The sequence below is a fragment of the Gallus gallus genome, chromosome 23 (assembly GCF_016699485.2).
Source record: "Gallus gallus isolate bGalGal1 chromosome 23, bGalGal1.mat.broiler.GRCg7b, whole genome shotgun sequence".
NCBI lineage: Eukaryota > Metazoa > Chordata > Aves > Galliformes > Phasianidae > Gallus > Gallus gallus.
The window spans coordinates 3482695-3489097 of NC_052554.1; the positions used below are offsets into that span (position 1 = coordinate 3482695).

At 44.6% G+C, this 6403-nt stretch overlaps 1 long non-coding RNA gene across 1 annotated transcript; it reads right to left on the bottom strand.

The window, feature by feature from the left end:
• Positions 1–3295: 3295 nt before the first annotated feature.
• On the bottom strand, positions 3296–6029 carry LOC121107502. Its single transcript, XR_005841701.1, has 3 exons — positions 5763–6029; positions 4748–5357; positions 3296–3916 (listed from the first exon to the last, which is right to left on the bottom strand). It is a non-coding gene; the product is annotated as an uncharacterized LOC121107502 (long non-coding RNA).
• Between the last annotated feature and the right edge of the window lie 374 nt (positions 6030–6403).

Below are 6403 nucleotides of genomic sequence, written 5' to 3' on the forward strand. Positions count from 1 at the left end.
TTGGGATGGCTTCTACCCTCACACCCATTGCAGGGCACACATTGAGGGACATGGTTTAGTGAGAACCATTGGTGATGGGTGGATGGTTGGACTGGGTGATCCGGTGGGTCTTTTCCAACCTTGGTGATTTTATGATTCTATGATTCTATAAGCGAGGGTCTGAGCCACATCAGCCTGAGGCAGGAACTCAGTTTACCTCTGGAGACTGAAGCAAGTGCTGCAATCACCTGTCTATGTGCAAATGACAAAGCAGCTCAATTTCTGCCTCTTGCTTATGAGTGGGGGGGAACAGTTTGGGCAGCTATTAACAGGTATGGGGTTGGCCCTCCTAGCAAAGGAGGAAGGAGATATCTGTCCCCAGTAAGCCATCTGCTCCCTGCTGACTTGGGAACCTCCAGCACACAGTCAGAGCAGTTCCAAGTGGGGTCCTGCCTGTTCTCCAGGCAGAAATACATTCTGCATTCCAGCTGCCTCCTGCTAAAACGTGTGCTGAGCTGTTAGGGAGGAGGTGTGGAGTTCAACACTCCGTGCTTTCAACAAATGTTGGTTATTACAGAACCCTGAGATGAAAATCCCCCTTTCAGCTCTATTCATCCCTCGCAGTACAGACCTCACTGTGCCTCCCTGTGGACTTGACTGATGTTTTGTTATTTTTTTCCAGCCCCTTTATTTTCCTGTCTCTCATTTTTGTTTTCTTCACTCTCCCCTTTTTGTGCTTTAAGGAGCTCATCGAGTCCATCCTGTGCGCCTGCTTTGATTGCATTCAGAGAAGGGACTGATAAGCGTGGGTTCATTTGCTGAAACTTTTCAATAAAACTTCTCTTTGGTTAGAGGAATGTGAGTGATAAGTCAGAGCCCTCTGTTCTTCTGAGTTCTGACAATACAGTGGAAATATTTTTAAACAAAGGCACGAAAAAAATTACATATTTATCTAATGAAAAAATCACCCTTTGTGCATAAACAGACCAGGCAGGTCTTCACCATGGCAATGCGTGAATATTTACAGCGTCTGGGCCAGAGAATAGCAATCTAATCAGCGAATCCTTATGTACAGAATCCCCAAAGCAGGGATCTGAAAACAGCAAACATCTCACATGAAAATTCAGTAGCATCACTGCAACTTCACCATCCTTCATACATTTGAATAAGGCCGGTTTCTGACAAAGCAAGAGCTCTGCCATACCGAAACCATTCAAGATGAGCTGCTTGAGGTCTCAAACTTAGCACTGAGCACTACCAGCATCTTGGGAAAAGCCCCTGGCACTGAGTCCATGGTAAAACTGAAGGATACTGAACAAACAAAGTAGCCCAGAAATGGGACATCAATGGCTGCACATCCTGAGCACATCGGAGTGCTGGGAGATTCTCATGTGACTGCGAGTAGAGATAGCAACCAGCAGTCTCCAGCTGTCAGCAGTAAAGGCTCCTGTGCAGCGAACAAAGACACTGACACCACTATTGGTCCATACAGTTCCAACAAAGTCAACAGAGGCCAAGTGGAGGATGCAGCCCATGTAATCAGAGCCCTAAAACAGGAGGGGTGGCAGGCAGTGCTCATGAGAGCCAGACCCACTCCGCATGCACTGCAGCCCTACCACCACTGCATCAGCAAAGCTGTGCAGATGGACACCAATGCATGTATCTGCCCCAGGGCTGGAGGAACATCTCAAAGTGAAGAAATAGTAAAAATTCGACATGCTAAAGTTCAAATGCACTCCTGAGAGATGTTGAATGCTTCCATATCCTCATCCAGCTGGGCTTTCAGATGCAACAGTCAGAATAGTTCTATCCCACAAGGGAAAACTGATTTACATCACCTCAATCTGACCTGAGAGCAAGACATATTCATCTTGCAAGAAGAAGAATTCAAGTCATCCTGAATTGAGGCCTTGGAGAAGCAAAAACAAAAGTCAAGAGGAGCTCCACTGACTGATGTGCTTTCAATTGCTTAATAAAGAGAGCTGCCACGGCAGACAGAAAAACTAATGCAAATTTCATTTCCTTGCTTGTCAGTAGTGAAGCCAGAAGAGAGAAGAGTTTGGCAAGGACTGAAGGAGGTTTAGGAGCGAAGGGTGAGGCATAAACCCCCCTCGTCTTCAGCATACCAGCTTGGCAGTTGGGCATCTGTTCAGCCTCGATTACAGGGAGAGCTGAGACACGAATGTATCCCATTATGCTGCTGAATTTCTATTCAGAAAATGCGTGAAGTGTGGAGTGAAAGTTCAAGGAACTGAGTGAGTCTTTTGAATGTACGTTGAGCAATAATTAGCTAATTAAGTCTTTTGCTTGGCTCCACTGGAATTTGCAATCAATTTCATATAGAATGTGCTGTAATGAACCTGTAATGGGATTCTAAACACCCACCATCACTTGTTATCCACAGACAAATTGTGCATGTGGAAGTCAACGTGCTTTAAATAGCACTGACCAGATTTTCAGGCAGCGTAAATGGCAAGGCTCTTCTTACACCATGCAACCAACTGTAACACACTGATAGCGAAAGGAAGGAGGTGAGGGGCTCCTTAGCTGACCTGCAGCAGCATCGCCCCTGGGCCAGCAGAACAGCTCCCTCTGCATAGGGAACAACACCAGCCCAGGTCAAACATGGTGGGAAGGACCGGCTTAGCCTCAGCCCAGCTGAGCACGAAGTGGGATAACCAGCAAATAACGAGCTGGACACCTCTTCTCCAACCCTACAGACAGCAGGGGAAAGCTTGAAGCCTGCAGAAACTGCTGATACAGGATGGGAGGTTATGTGAATCCTCCTGGTTATGTTAAGCACCTCTTCATTCACTTACTTCATTCTGTGAAGACAGTGTTTGTCCTGATGGAGAATTGACCACAACAGGAGGTTTGACATACAGCTAAGAGAACATTTAAGGTTTCCCTTTGCTAATTTTTTCTTAAAGCATGCTTTCTGCACTGCTCTTTGTTTCTCTCTTTTATGCCAACACAAATGTTTATGGGACGGAACTGTGAACAATCACTGCAGCAATTTGGCTGGAATTCAAAATGAAAGATTGGATGGAAGAAGAGCACTACTTCTTTTTAGCACATCCTATTGCAGCACCCTGGTTCATAAGCAATCCTCTAAACAATCCCACTGGCACAGGTGTGACAACCTTCAGGCCTGAGTTTTCCAAAGCATTCTGTTGCTGGAGGAACTGTCAGCATCTGGCATCCTTCAACGACACCCAGCAATGTGTTTACCTCTGTGCATTAAGCTGATCGTATGCACCGATCAGTGTTCCCTTATAAATCGAAAAGACATGAATCAGAATAGAACACCACGCTGTAATATTAATGAATAGCAAATTGATCTATCTGTCTCTGCACCTCACGTTCATCATTGCTATGGCATCTAAGCACCAATGGCAAAGTCGTTGGTTATTTCTGTTGCTTCCCATCAGTCCATGGCTTTTTAAGCAATGCCTTTGGGAATGTTGCTTCTGCTGCTGCCATCTGATTAATTAAAGAGGAGAAACAAAAGACAGTAACTTAATTCAGAGGCACAACTGCTTTAGCAGTAGAGTCTTATTTGTCTATTTTTTTTAATTTAGTTCTTACAGCAACTCTTCATTTTCATATTAATGTGGCAGGATAACTTTCCTGTGCTAGCGTGCCACTGGGACCACCATAATTAATGTATCTAATGTGAAAGTTCAAGGTTCATTAGGTTTGGAATTTAGTCGGGTTTTTAATCAAGCATGTTATAGCAAATCATTAAAAGCTAAACACAATTTGTAAAATACCACAGTGCTGTTTAGTTGGAAGTGTGCTTGGGGCACAGGAGGTGGGTCAGAGAAAGGCTCTGCACTTCTGAGACCTTCTGTCAGATCCAGGACAGCAGGAGACAACACAAACCGATCTCCTCCTTTGGCAGGGAACAGCAGGAGCCAGGATGGGGTCAATTTTCCTGGTAATAGTGACAATTAAGAGGACAGCTGAGTTAAAGTCAATTGTGGTAATGATGATGTTCTATCCCTGCTGCTGACATGTCACTCATTTAAGGAGAAGCAGGTCCTACTCAGTCAGGCCATCACACACCGTTAATTATCATACATTGGCACATCCAAGATCCATGTCAGCTCAGATCCATGCTGTGAGAGGTGCCGTGCATCCACAAACAACATCCCTGCACCAAGAAGCTTACAGCCCAAGCAGGCCAAGGAGGCTGAGGAAGAACGGCTGTCCCCACACACAATTGTTTTAGGAGAAGCTGTTCAGTACGAGTTTGGCCTCAACTGATAAATCTACAGGAAGACTTAATGAGAAACAAGAATACGTGTCCCCAAATGCCAGCCTACACCAGGACATTAACGATGCCAAAGACACAAACTGGGCTCTGCCTACATGAGGTGCTCTTCCTACCTGATAAATTCAGAGACATACATGAAACTTTCAGGAGAGTCCCAACAGCACCGATCAAAGAGATGTTCACAACCCTTCCAATTCCAGTTATCTCCCCCTTTTGTTCCCTGCATTGTTGTTTTTTTTTTTTTTTTTTTTAAGCTTATAGGGCTTTCTTCTTCCTTTCTTGTTCTTTTTCTTTTCTCTTTCCTTTAAATAAAAAGGCTCTTGGCAGGCAAGATTTCCCAAGCTTCAGCAGTTTCAATTGCATTTCAAGTAATAATCTTAAGAACACAACATGACTCAGACAGCTCAGCTGGGCAATAGCAAGAACACAAGAAATGTTAGAAAGTGAGTGTCAATCAATTGCAGGTTGCATTAATTAACTTGGAATTACCTATTCGTATTCATCCAAGTGATCTGTCAGCAGAGGCTCCAGCTCTCACTTTGCTGCCTTCTCTGCTGGGATATAAAGTGCTTGGAAAGGGGTGCTCTCCTGCCTGTGAAAAGGATGCTAGGAGAGCACAGGATGTAGAGAAGATTAATTAACATCCTCCTAATTTGGAAGGTGGGCTGACTGAGATCTCTGGAGCTTACATACACACGACATGCTGTCCCAAGGGCCCCGGCCCACTGGGTCTGAGGTGCTGAAACAGCAGAGAACTCAAAGAGAATCAGCGCCTCTTCTGCACCTCTTCTCCCGTTCTCAACAACACTCCACATTCTGCACTTTCAGCTCACTTGCCTGCACAGGAGGAGTCTGCAACTTCTGCAAACCTGCCTGTTTGTTTTTGCAAGCCTATCTGATGACCCCCAGTGTCTGAATTTTGTCCTGCATTCCTGTAATTGTCTCTGATTCTGTGCTTTAATTCCTCAGGCAGCCTTTGCTGGCAGATGCTGAGCTTCGTGGTTTCAGTCAGTAGGTTCTGCAATATGTGATCTTCGTTTTACCAAGTTGCTTTATTCTTTCCTGTCCTCTGCACATATTGTTATCCATCTGCTGAAACCTGGTTTGTTTGGATTAGAGTGCAAGTTGAAACGCTTAAACCTGATTGCAACAGTCCCTTTTGCCACAACAATTTCTGAGGCAATTAAACAGGCACAGCAGATAACCTCCTCTTCTGCCAGACACTTCTAGTTTTAACGCTTAACACCAGAATTTGGTCTTATAAGCCACGTGACTGTAGTGGGTAGGTGATGCTTAACATCAGTGTTTTATAAAGGGTAACTTTAATGAGATGGGTTTATATTCTCCACCTACAGCACCTCATCTTTGGGGGAAAAAATAACCTTTTAGCAAGCTCTGCTTAGAAGGAAAAATATTTTGGTGCTCCCAACCTACCCTTCCCAACACCTTTACTGGCCCAGCCAACCTCCTGACTGTGTCTTTTTGGTGCGCCTTTCTTGCCCACCTCCAAACCAAGCAGATTTGTTCCAGGTTTTGTTAGAATTCAAACCTCCAGGGGGGCTGGGCACCCAGATGACACTGTTGAAGGATCTGGCTCCATTACCCTTCTCAAAGTCACAGCCTCCTTCGATGTCACAAAGCTGCACAATGAGTTGAAGCCCCATTTTGGAAGCACTGCATCTGTGTCAATTACATTCTGCTTCTGGGCTCCACCACTGCTTAGCAGGACACTACAGAGCTGTGCACAAGGCTCTAACTGCAAAGTGAGGCCATAACGACAGCTTAAATAACTCCCATTTACAGAGCGCTCACAAGGAATTAGGAATAGAGTTTTTGGAAATCAGGCAGAGAGGTAACTTTTATCTGATTCAACATTTAAGACCATATTTGCTCAATCTCTATGATGCTTTAGTACTAAAGAAATACTTTTTTCACCTTTTCTAACAGCCTCTGTGGCATTTCCAAGGACTTTTGCACTATGAAATAGAGGAAGATTCTTTAAATCTTCTTTTGATTAGTTTCATTGCCTCAATATTCCTGAAAGATAGCAGCTTTCTGGAAGGCAGAGATCTGATTCATTACAGGGCACAGATCAGGCAGCAGGAATGATCTCATCTGTCCTGCCACAACGGTTGCTCTGTCTCT